The sequence below is a fragment of the Mercenaria mercenaria genome, chromosome 17 (assembly GCF_021730395.1).
Source record: "Mercenaria mercenaria strain notata chromosome 17, MADL_Memer_1, whole genome shotgun sequence".
NCBI lineage: Eukaryota > Metazoa > Mollusca > Bivalvia > Venerida > Veneridae > Mercenaria > Mercenaria mercenaria.
In genome coordinates this window covers 57,369,930-57,383,033 of record NC_069377.1, presented here as the reverse complement: position 1 = coordinate 57,383,033, position 13,104 = coordinate 57,369,930, and the positions used below count along the sequence as shown (strand labels likewise).

The 13,104-nt window shown below is 35.0% G+C and overlaps 1 long non-coding RNA gene across 4 annotated transcripts; it reads right to left on the bottom strand.

Annotated features, from left to right (window-relative positions):
* Positions 1 to 1,166: 1,166 nt before the first annotated feature.
* LOC128550107 (uncharacterized) lies at positions 1,167 to 9,579 on the bottom strand. 4 transcript variants are annotated; one of them, XR_008368066.1, is made up of 9 exons: positions 9,043 to 9,579; positions 5,641 to 5,779; positions 5,293 to 5,375; positions 4,588 to 4,736; positions 4,234 to 4,348; positions 3,865 to 3,979; positions 3,348 to 3,456; positions 3,019 to 3,071; positions 1,167 to 2,556 (listed from the first exon to the last, which is right to left on the bottom strand). It is a non-coding gene; the product is annotated as an uncharacterized LOC128550107 (long non-coding RNA). The 4 variants fall into 4 exon arrangements; XR_008368067.1 differs by lacking the exon at positions 3,019 to 3,071 and having other exon boundaries at positions 9,043 to 9,577; XR_008368069.1 differs by lacking the exon at positions 3,348 to 3,456 and having other exon boundaries at positions 9,043 to 9,577.
* Between the last annotated feature and the right edge of the window lie 3,525 nt (positions 9,580 to 13,104).

The following is a 13,104-nucleotide window of genomic DNA, read 5'->3' as shown; positions in this document are numbered from 1 at the left end:
AAACATGAAGCCTATTTACTGCATGTAATATAAACAATCAGCAAACCAATTTATGTCACAATGCGGGGTACTGAATGGCGTGTTTAACTGTAGTACTATTTAAAAACTGTGGTACCACACATTTTATTTAGCAGACGAAGTGGACCATTGGATACACTGTCTGACCACGAAACCAAGGTCGTGAGTTCATGCCCCCGCTCCTCCAACATAAATTACAAACATTCGGATGAGAGTCCCGTACGTGTATGGGTGATTTACTCCTGACAGTCTTAGAACAAGTGAAGCTTCTGGAATTGGAGCGATGTCTGCATCTTGCACTACCATTCAGCTAAAATTTCTTATACAAGGGTTACTGCATGGTGGCATTATAAATAAGCTTAAACACACAAAAGAGTCAAATTACGTCATTGTTGCTGCTGCCTTCTCATAAAGTCTTACAGCCTTCCTGATGGTATTCGGTTTCGTAAAAGAGGTATGAAAGATATAAACCAATGGCATGTTTAATTATGAACACAGTTTCGTAAGACTAAAAACTGCCACATCAACGTCAATAAAGATGCCATCAAGATCTCTGGTCTCTCAGATCACTATATTGTTTCCGTAGTTTCTACACTGTTTGTGCGTCATTCAACTGCAACTTACAACACCTATCCCTATAACGAAAATACATTCACATATTATTATACATGCAACATCTGCTTCTTTCCGTAAGGAGTTCGCTTTTAGAACAGGTTTTAAACAGACCTTTACAAAAATCATCGGACCATTTCATATATTTATAAATTGTACACATCATTACATATTGCAATGAATTAATAACCACAGTATTCTATACATATCAATGAATTGCTTGCATCAACCAGTCAATAACTAATGAAAACGTTCAGTGCTATTATAACATCCTTACGTTTACTGTACCAACTGATACATACTTGCTTCATTAACTTAACCAACTTATCAATAAACAAATAAATGAATTAATTACCTAGTAATTAAAAAGCGGTAATGTAAGCTTCACATAATTAAATATAGCTCTGAAGCAAATTACCTTCCTCTGAACTCCTTGAAAGTCTCCATATATGAAAGCCTGATTTCATGATGTGATTCAAGTATTCCCTTGATTCTTTCAGGCTCGTTCATTTCCAGCCAAACAAAACAAAAGGTACAAGAAAAACAGGTGGCTTAAAGGCAAGTACACCACAAAACAATTCAGTTATTATATAATACAGCACAGACATTGACATGTCAACATCAGCTTGGTTTATTACCCGTGAAAGTCAAGCAGAAAATGTAGTGGTGGATTAAGTGTCGCCGGTAAGCCAACTGTCACCAGACCTAAAATAAAATGTTATTGTACATAGTACCCAACCCCCGTGTATGGAATGACAAACAAGGTCATAAACGGGAAATATACAAGCCATTTTCAATCGAACATTTCCCGGAAGTTTACTAGAGGACCTTGTGCAAAAAGTCTGTAACGTTGATGAAAACATAGAAACATGTTAAATGTCTCACTGATAAGAAACATTGAGAAAACGTGATCCCTACACGATAGGACATTATTGGTTGAAATAATTTTAACTGAAGATAAATTATCAATTCTTCAATATTTACTGAACTACGCGTTTATGGTCGGAAATGCGCGAATGAAGTTTCCCTATTCGTGGGCATGTCTTTCATACCGTGCATAGGGTAGAATATCATGATTTTTGTCATTTTATTTCTGGTCTTGTGGCTGTGACTAAACCTATAAATTGGGCATTCGAACCCAGCTAGGGTCAAGTCTTCTTTACCTCTTATATGACACCACTATTAAATGGTGTTCCGGAAAGTCATTCATTCAAGCGTAAAGCTCCCCCCATAATCGAGTTGACTCTAATATTATAAAATGATTGGGGGACAGACCACCAGAAAATGAGCCTGGAGCTTTGACTACAGATTCCTTGCACATGTATATGCTTTTATAGGACAAGATGTCTCCAGACAAAGCAGCCTGTCGCTAAATGGGATATAGGTCACGAGTTCACTCCCTTAAAAATCAAATTCTTTCTTTCAAGTAGGCGTAACTTATTGTAAGGTATGTCGTCGTCCAAAGAAACTCAGTCAAGTAGAAGTACCTACCAGCATACACTTAAATAAAACAATATCAATAAACCATAAACTATGTTCTCTTCTTATAGCTTATATCTTACGATAACCCGGATATATCCCTACAAGAGTATGGAGATTTCGACATTACAAAGTGTAACATATATCTAAAAAAAATCAAGATTGAGCCATATCGGAGCAAAAATTTTGTTTCTTTACACACATTACCGAATGATGGTTAAGCATTATGGTTTAGCATTTGTATTAAGTTTTAATAAAACATTTCATAAAAAAATGCTTCCGGTACGAAATAATTAATAACACTTGACCGAACAAGCTAATGGAACAAACCAGAATCTGGACACGTACCTTAGGTTATCATATAGGAGAGTGTGTGATATAGCAAGTATCCTCCGAATAATATCTAGACCATCAGTACCAGCATATATCGCATCAAGATCCTCATACCTAGAAGGCCGGTCAGTTGCATTAAAAACTAGGATTATTTCTAAATTGACAAAAATATCTATTTATACATTTCACAGAACAAGTTTACAGTAATAATGTATAACATGTAAGAAAAAGGTTAGTTCTGGCTACCCTGATATTACTGCCACTGTATTTATTTTCCGATGGTCATTTAATGTCTGTGTTAATAGACTTCCGCTCAAGCTGTTGCTTGGGAGCTTGATTGGGTGTTGTTGTTCATGTCAAGCCGAGTCTGCTATTATTTTACTTGGTTCCGTTCGATGTTTCCAAATGATCTTCTTATATATTTTATTGGCTCCATTTGTTAACCTAATCAGAGTCAGCCCAAACATTTGCGTACTGACTCTTGTTAGAAACTGATTTTATCACGAAATACTCGTTTTCTAACCTTTCATATTCATAAGTTTAATAAAATTATAAACAAAGTTTATGAAAACATACCGTAGAAAGTTTAGATTCGCAAAATAGTACTACATCCGACCTTTCGTTGACAACTGAAATGGTGGACAAAATATTGTAGAAAGCTATAATCGTTTGAAATTTGTGAGTATAACTCGTCTGCAAATTGTGTTGCATGATTTGTTTAGTCAGATCAAAAGAAAAATGGATTAAAATCCTACTAAAGTGAAAGGTGAGTTTTGAGTACTTGAACGGATGAAATAATACCGTGATAACGAGGCTCGTTTCAGCTCAGAGATGTGTTATAGTTTATACACATATCTGAAGCTGAATCTTATAGCTATACGATAGAAAAAGCAAAGTTTATGTACTCTAGTATTTCAGGTTCAAAAGATCTCATCTTATCTGTTGACATAGAAGGCGGATTGCTTACAAGAACATTGTAAGGTCCACATCGAGGCAGCTCTGATATGACTCGATCTGTGAAATTAAAGACATAGTATAATACCCCTTAAACAATGCACAAAACATAATATCGCCCTATAAGTTTACAAAAACTCAAACTGGACAATTCTCGTAATCATCCTGTATATTTACGGTTATGAATAATACTAGCGTTACCGTACGTATTTCTAACAGTAAATTTGTAGACAATGAACACCTTTGCATATTTTCTGATCATTTACACAAAAGCCTACCTAAACTAGTAACTCCTATCGTGCAAGGGTTCCGCATAAACTTATTTCTAGTCAAAGAAAATGGACTCAGCGTACGATGAACACATGAACATAATCACGCCTACCATTCCAAAACATCTTTTACTTTCAGGGGAATATTACTCTTAAATAAAATGTATTCCATGTAACATATGAGCCATCAAAATGTTACCTTGTAATATATCTCCATGGATGACGTGTATTCTTTCTTCTAGATTATATCGTGTTGCATTGGCGACGGTTAATTTACAGTCAGTTTCATTTTTATCCACCACAACACATTTTACCTAAAACCAAGAGAACATTAAAGATGCATTTAAAAATTCAATGACTGCTTACCTATACGGGTTTTATGGATGAAATCGATTAAAATCGTAAGGATATCTGTAATAGCGTAGGAAAGTTAAGTTATGTGGTAGATAAATTGTAGTATACAAGAGTTTTTGAATGAATTACGTAGAATACAAGAACATATATTTTTAATTTTTAATCTGGATACAAATATAACATTGGACCTATCTTTGATAAGTAATTGTCATACATTTGGCAATTTTCTAAGTATATAAAGAGACACTGCTCCCGTTCCACAGCCAATCTCTAGAAATCTCCCTGTCTGTTCATGCTCCAATGACCTTCACTATAATGCTTGCGAAGTCCTGTGTAATTTAAGATAAACTAGTTATTACAAAATTATAAAAAAAGGCTTGAACAGCACCGTAAATTTGGATAGCAACACAGTAAATAAACGTATCAGACCCTATGTTTAGTTTACAGCTGATAACTCCTCATCGTATTGAAATTTTATATTATTATGTTCCTTTTCACTCAGATTCAAGAAAAGCCAAGTCCAAACCAAGAAGAAAGAAACATCAGGGCATTTTTTAAATCATGTTACCTAAGAACACAGTTGAATTTACTGAAATATGCGCTTAGTTACAAATTGTAATTGCCTCTGTTGTCCGTCGTGGAATAAAAACCGGCGGTCTCATCTCCAGTGTCATATCATGAAAAGTCCATTCACCGATGATATACTGCACTGGTTTCCTTGAAAAAGAAACTTATCTTTCAATTGATTGATATAAATGAAATCTATAGGCTCATTTGGAACCTCTTAACATAACCAAGTCAAACTATAGAAGATTCAGTTACGAACTGTAAAAACAGAATAGACAGCAGTGGCATGAAAAAGCGTTTTGATCTTTGCCTATTGCCTGCTTAAAGTTCTTTCTTGCTTAATTTGTGTCACACTAAATGTGTTAGTTGGTACATAAGATCTAAGTCCATGTCTGTCTTCTAAACTGAACACAATGCCACTGTTGCGTTTATTTTCTTAACATGTATTTAGTATAACATGTGATCAAATTATAATTCAGAAATACAGTATTACTTTTTCTACGAATAACATAAGCTGGACAACCGAAACCTTTAAACGGAATACTTATTCGAAAAATAAAACAACAACGCATCTACAGATTAAAATATTTAAAAGCGCACATATCAGGGGCATTTTAAACAGTAATGTTTGCAACTTGTTAACGAATGTCAAAAGAGCTAAGTTGGTTATTTATAAAGCATCCTGATGTTAAGTATTACTTATTACCTTTTCATTCTCTCCTTACACATTTCTTCTATTTTTCTTTGTGTACATTCAGAAGGAATAAAATTCATATCGGTCACATTTTTCTGAAATAAACATTATCCATTACTTACGAAGTACTTTCAATACTTATATACGTCATTATTGGTCAGAAACAAAACCTGTGTTTTACAACTGATTTGAAAATAATCAAGTCTAAAAGTATGCCATCATGGGTTAATTACTAAACCTGGATTATCCAAAATATGATAGCATAGTAAAACACTAAAATGTCTTAAACTCAAAATTGCAACAACGGAAACATATACTTAAATGTAATGCATGTGTTACTACAATTCCCTGTTTTCTCACCATTTTCGATCCCAGTACATGGGCAACAATGAGATTTACAGAACTGTCTGCGTCCGGTACACCTGCAAGTGACAGATTCTCCTTCCATACCTGTATATGCTTTGAAAAATAGCATAGTAACCGTTGTTTGCCCGGGAACCTTTAAAAGAAACACGGAACAGTATTTCAGATTACCGTGAAATTAATATTCATGGTTTCGCAATAACGGCTTTTTGTAAGTCATTTTTTTGTTGGGTTTAACATCGCACCGACACAATTATAGGTCATATGGCGACTTTCCAGCTTTGATGGTAGAGGAAGACCCCAGAACCCTCCGTGCATTATTTCATCACGAGCGGGCACCTGGGTAGAACCACCGACCTTCCGTAAGCCAGCTGGATGGCTTCCTCACATGAAGAATTCAACGCCCCGAGTGAGGCTCGAACCCACATCGATGAGGAGCAAGTGATCTGAAGTCAGCGACCTTAACCACTCGACCACGGAGGCCCCTTTTTGTAAGTCAATGATATTAACGAATACATGTAGTTACTATATGCATAGAAGTCCATTTTTTCAACTTAAGCATTGATTGTTGGATGAATAAACATAGGTACTGCTTTTTTGCCCTCCCTGTTGTTCCATTGTTCTGAACAGTGACCAAGTGGTTTCAATGATATAATGACGTTGCAATGAAGCAGGAGTGACACGCATGTGCCCTGCACTATTTATTGTTCCTCTTAGGTCTATTGTTTAGACCTTCCAAGTATCAACCCCTTTTGGTGAGTGCAAATAGTAGACCTCCATACCCTGCTTTCAAAGCAAAGGTCAAAGATGCCCCGCTTAACCCTTAGCCTGCTGCAGGCGAATTTAACAGCCTTTGCAAACAGCTTGGAACCAGATCAGATCAGGTTCCAAGCTGTTTGCTACTCTGACAATATTTCTTCAAATTCTGGAGCAAATTGAATGAACTTTACAATTTTAGCAGACGACATTTCCAGCAGACGATAATTTATCTAGCAGGCTAAGGGTTAATATATACGGTTTAATGTAATCGTCCAATATTTTGAAGAATGTCTCTCCTAAACGATACTACCCTTACAATTCATCTACTCATAATTTTGTACATTCTAATAATAGTACAATCCAAAACATGCCCTGGAATGGGGACAGTCAAAACTAAAAAAATGGTATTACTATAGCAGAGCTATTTCTGTCTCGCGCAAGTATATGATAATCATAATGCAATGCAGCTGCATACAAATGAAAAACGGTCGGAAGCCAAATATCGGTCTTAGAAGCATTACATTTGTGTTTACTAACCATTTCATAAGACTAGACAAATAACCTTGACAACTGATACTGATTAAAGTGATTAAATGAATACGACAATTGGCTTTAGTTATTAATATTTTGTCTGGTTTTTTTTTTCTTCTTGCTGATATACTGACGAGAAGGTTCAGATTAAGCTTGGTCGCGGGCGTTTGCTTAGAAGTTCACGTGTTGTTTCCAGTTATTAACATTTTCGTTAACTTCCTTACCTTGCATTTTTTTCCTGTCTTTCAACGCCCCTGGTATCTTTTTGACAATGTCTTTCATAGTTCTAATAGTACATCTGGCGTTTATACACATTTTGAAAAAGTATTTTGTTGTTAACATATTACAATTTCAACGCAAAAACATCATTTCATTTATTTTACCGATTTCTAAATGTTGCAAAATACATGTACCTTTTCATAAAACGAGCAAATATAAATATACATAGGGGGGAGATAGTGACTTTTCGCTGATAAATAGTCAACTATCAAACGAAATTGAAACTTGTTCCAGAGATATGACAGGATAAAGAAGTTATTTTGTTTTTGTCACGATGTCACTGTCTTACAAGGAAATTTTTTTGCGCGTTTCTAAATGTTAGATATTTGTTTGTATAGTTTAATGATGTTTTAAAGGAGTTCATCACAATATTTTGTGCGCAGCTCAATCGCGCAGCAAGCGATAACCACTGTAAAGTTCAGGATTCTCCGCCGAAAGTACATAATTGTCCGATATGCAGCGCACTCGCGCAAAAAACATCGTATGTACTGACAATATACTTCGTGCATCCATATTTTACCTTTAAAAGTGATGGTGTTTATCGGAGGAGTAGTCGTAGGAAGTGCTCGAATCGAATACATTGTGGGCAGCCAATTTGAAAGTAAAACATTTCGTCCAGTAATGATGCAGCCGACTCAAAGTCAAATAAAATTCCAGAAAATCTTAACGTAGATCTATCTCCTTCAGGTTCAGATGTGACTTCCTAAAAATGTTGTTTTACTTTTTGTGCCCCATCCCGCATTTCACGTAGTAAGATCAGAGTTATGGCCCTTGACAGTCAAATTGTACAAAAAGGTTCTAAACATTTGTGTCGCATGTACCTCAAAAGTATATGCGCCAGGAGTCATGAACCACACAAAAATTAAATTCAGCATGCGAAATTGTGCACCAATGATTTTGATTTGAGGTTTCACTCAGTGAAAACAGATTTATGTCCCTTGACGTGGTCAAATATATACGTAAATGGCATGTGAAAGCTTGTGTAGCACGTATCTCAAAAAGTATTTGACCTAGAGGCATGCAACCTCAAAGGAGCATCATTCCGATTATTCCGCATGTGAGTAAGAAAATTGGTTAAGAAACTGATAATAACATTGTGCAATTTGTTTTGTAAGAAAAAAATGTTCATAATTTGTAGGTGGGTGGGGTAATGAAAAAATTCTTTTGTGGGTGGAGTAAATATTTTTTAATTTCTCTTGAAAACAAGCACGGGTTGGTATTATTTTTTTGGTTTAGATTTTTTTGTCTTAGTTCTAACTTACATAATATAAAATTTGGTAAAATTCTGTCCGCTAGATTTTTCATATCATTAAGAAATACTTTTTCTCAGTTTCAGATACTTTCGACATCTGTCAAGAATAATTTTTCTGAGTTAATATATCTATATGTTGACATTTTATGCATAGTTATAGTGGTTTCATTAATTGTGATGCATAAACATTAACATCAGAGTGAAATTTGAATAAATAATTGTTTGCAGTAGTTTTATTATAACATGTATGTATTGTTTCTTCAGACAAAAATACCGATTTGGTGTTCTTAATAAACTTTAAATATTGAAAAAAGAAGCATAGGTACCTATCATTTTTATTTTCTATTTTAACTTGTCATACATCAATCTATAAATATGCAAAGTTACAAAAAATTCTGTCCGCTAGAAATAATTGTGAAAAACATCTTTAAGTGCAGTTTTACCGTCAATCCTATGGAAAAGTACCATATAGATGTTTACCTCGATTATGAAATTGTCAATCAAGCAGTAGCTTTCCATCTGACCAAGCTTTTCTTTTTTATTATTTTTACAAAATAATAAAGAAAAGTAAGACTTACGGTAATGATAAGTACAAAAATCCTTTTGCTGCTTTATTGTGAAAAATGTCCTATATTTTGCACTTTGGTTCAGGCACGTTTAAACACCGTAGCATAATAATGATTTAATGTTTTGTTCGTCTAACCGATGATAGGCACTGCAAAATTATGGCACAGGTTTCCGTGAAAGCGTCACGGTGCCAGCACAGGGATTTGTAGTAAGTTATACGTAGAATTTACTAATTCCTACGTATGACAATACCTGGGGACAACGCACGTCTTACTATCTCGTACTACGATTTAGTAACTTCAACGTACAACTTAGTAACTCCTAGTTAGGACCGAGTAACTCCTTAATAGGACCTAGTAACTGCTAGGTAGGATCGAGTAACTCCTAGGTAGGACCTAGTAACTCCTACCTAAGTTTGCGTTGTCCGTCAAGTGTTAGATGGGCCAAACATGAAATCAATATCTGCTTAGATTTTAACCCGTATCTGGAACAATATAGTGCATAAGTAAAAAATACTACAATTTGTTACTCCTTTATCTCTCTCTCTCTCTCTCTCTCTCTCTCTACTCTCTCTATGTCTCTCTCTCTCTCTATCTCTCTCCCTATCTCTCTCTCTCTCTATCTCTCTCTCTCTCTCCCTCTAGTTGATCTATTTTCAAAATTGTCAGATTTCAATGTCAGTAGTTATATAAGACTTATTATTTTATTAATATTAAATAATAACATTTATTTTGGCGCATCAAGCTTGGTGTGTATCCACGGTTACCAAATTAAATTTGGTATTTGGATACACTCGGCATTTTCCGTATCCAGTAATCATTAGCGTGTGACCACTGGTCAGTCAATAGTCGGCAGGTGTACAACCAACAGAAAATGAAATGGTTTCAAAATCCCACCCACCACTCCCATTTAGGTGCCATGCCATTTACTTGCCATATTGTTAGTGGTACATGTCAGTGAATATCTAGTAGATCACCATTTGCAACCTATAATATTATATATATATATATATAAAAAAGATGCAAAATTGATCTGTTTTAAATGGTTCGGGATTGCAGGTGTTTGGCAGTTACATGTCTCTGTATAGTATGGAGCATAGTTTAAATTATTCGAGATCAGTTTAACAAGTTTGTTTTTAGTAGAGTAGCTGGTACATGTATGGTGACATATTTTGTTATTTACAATGTTTAATATCCATGCATTTTGCAGTATACTGCCGGTGGAGTTTTATATATTTTCAGGCTGTTTATGCAGTAAGGAAGGAAAGTTGTGAACAGTCAGTAAATAAAAATGGACAATATACCAAGCACAAATGGTATACCAAGCACAAATGGAAGGAGTACAAACAATATTTAAAACCATTACGTGATGCCTGTTTAACACGGATATACATACAAGCTAAATTACTAAGCTAGTCAAGTGGATTTTATAAATCAAATTTATCCAGAGCCTCTGGGAATGTGGAATAGAAACTTGAAAGCAACAAGTTTAGAAACTAGAATGACTTTAATTAACAACAGCTACAAATGTCACAATAATTGTTTTAACATGAACTTTCCATTTGATCCATCACAAAGCAGGAAAATTCACAAACGCTGGAATCCTAAAACTTATATACAAATTAGACACACCTTGTCTATTGGGACAGGCCTTGTCACAAACAAACAGTAATTGCCTGTAACAAAACTAGGAGACATACAAAAGGAATTGTTCAAAAAATATCAGCTGCGTGGCACTTACCAGGACATTAGCTTATTATGTCATGACAGGACAGTGAGTAAGATGACAATATTACAATAGCAAGAGGAGAAATATAAATATACTCTCTTATAGTAATATGTATTACTTATTGTTTGCAAAAGTGTTTTAATAACTTGTAACACTAACATGTGTAACAGAAAACACTAATATATGTAATATAAGTAATTAAGCCGAGACTGGAAAGATGTTTGTTCAAATGTAGTTTTATCAATAGACTTACGCAAATGGAAACCAAGAAGCGGTCAGCTCCTTAATATCGAAGAACAATTAATCAAGGGATGTCTCAGTAATGGTATTCACATAAACATAAAATACTTTTTCAGCAGTGACAATATTATTCCATGCTTCATTTCTGGGATGTTCAGTTGCAATGATACTGATTATATTGTGTGAATTAGCCATATTTTGTTTTTACATGTTGAAAGTTGCATAAATAGTGCAATGAACTTTGGGCAGTATGAACTTTGAGCAATCAATGTTTCCTAAATTCAACTGATGTACTTTTATATGTTATATAAATTGCATAGTCAGCCAGGTCATGTAATCCAACGCTTTCCCGTACTTTTCTCTCAAAGAGTTTTTAGGGTTTTGGTGCGCGGATTACAAATAAAACTTGTACATGATTTTATTTTGCTTAATCTCTGTTCATTGCACTATTTACTGTTTATGCCACGAAGAACTAACTTGTTCATAATAAGTTATTCTGATTCATGTCATTCACATTACCGTCTATGTTACATATTTTGGATGGACTTTTACATATTTATGTTTTAGGACCATGTTAGACTGGCTGTAGCCAAATATGCTATTCTACTTTATAAAAAAAAAAAAGTTACTGATTTGAATATGAAATCATTCTGATATTTATCTTTTTCCTGGAAAAATGTTTTACGAAGTTTCAGTTCTATATATAATTGGAAACATTATTTCTTATGATTCTGTTGTTACCTCTGAATGTATTGAGTAGAAAATGAAAAGATAAATGCAATGATTTAACTTTTAAGATTAAGTAAACTATTATATACATTAATTAAGGATTCTGTCGCATTGATAAGATCTCCAACTGAAATCGAGTAAGCATGTGTATTTACCATCACTTATCCAATTCAAGCCTAAATTCATCTCATTGATACGTTGAATCTTGTAGATTTTAACTTTAGTCTACTACGGGTGACTACGGTCGCAATGCTCCTTGTCCTTGGTAACTTGGGTGGCTGTGGTCACAATGCTCCTTAAGTAGTTTAAGTTTTGGCGTCTACATGCTAAATTTGCCAGGAGTTAATTGATCTAAATCAAACATTTGAGTGGATAAGGCAGTTTTTGCAGTGATAATTGAGATCTTGTAGATTTCAACTTGCTGTACTATGGGTGACTATGGTCACAATGCTCCTTAGGTATTTTGGGTTGTCGTCTACACCCTTAAATTATCCTAACTGCTTTTGCCTAAATCCGATTAACATTTTGTTAATAAGGTGTATGTTATTGTCATAATACAACTAAACGGGGATAATGTTACAACACACGGGTTAGTTTCATAGCAGGAGAGATGTATGCTACTATGGCAGTTTTAAGTGTGACAACTTTTTCTACGGTTGTATGTTGTTGTTGTTGTGATGTATTCTGCTAGGTCGGTTGACAGTATATCGAACCATTGGTTGCTTGTCTGTTGTTAAAGTGATACTAACAGCTAGCTCTGTTAACACTTTAGTGTGTTAACCGCTAGGTCAGTTAAATTGTGTTTACCGCTAGGTCGGTTAAAGTGTGTTAACCGCTAGGTCGGTTTAAAGTGTGTTAACCGCTAGGTCGGTTTAAAGTATTAACCGCTAGGTCGGTTTAAAGTGTTAACCGCTAGGTCGGTTAAAGTGTGTTAACCGCTAGTCGGTTATAGTGTGTTAACAGCTGTGTCGATTTAAAGTGTGTTACCGCTATGTCGGTTAACGGATAGGTCAGTTTACAGTGTGAACTAGGTTTTGCCCATTACTACGTAGCGTAATTCCTAGTTTCACAAGTCCGCAGTCTGCAGTTGCTATTTTAATCAATTTATTGAAAACATGCGCTTGCTTGCTCGCCAGTCAGTGGGCCTGATATCATGCGGCCTTTTCTGCCACTTATTAATATGACTGATATACAATTTTGTTCAATACCCTTTGGTGTAACTTGTTTGTATGTTGAAGTGTTGACCTGGAATAAAGTATTATCGCTTATATAATGTTGCTAGTTATTTCCTTGAGAAGTCCTAAAATAAATAGTGGTAACACGCTTGACTGTCAATCCAGAGGTTCGAATCCCGGTCCAGGCACTGGAAATTTCTG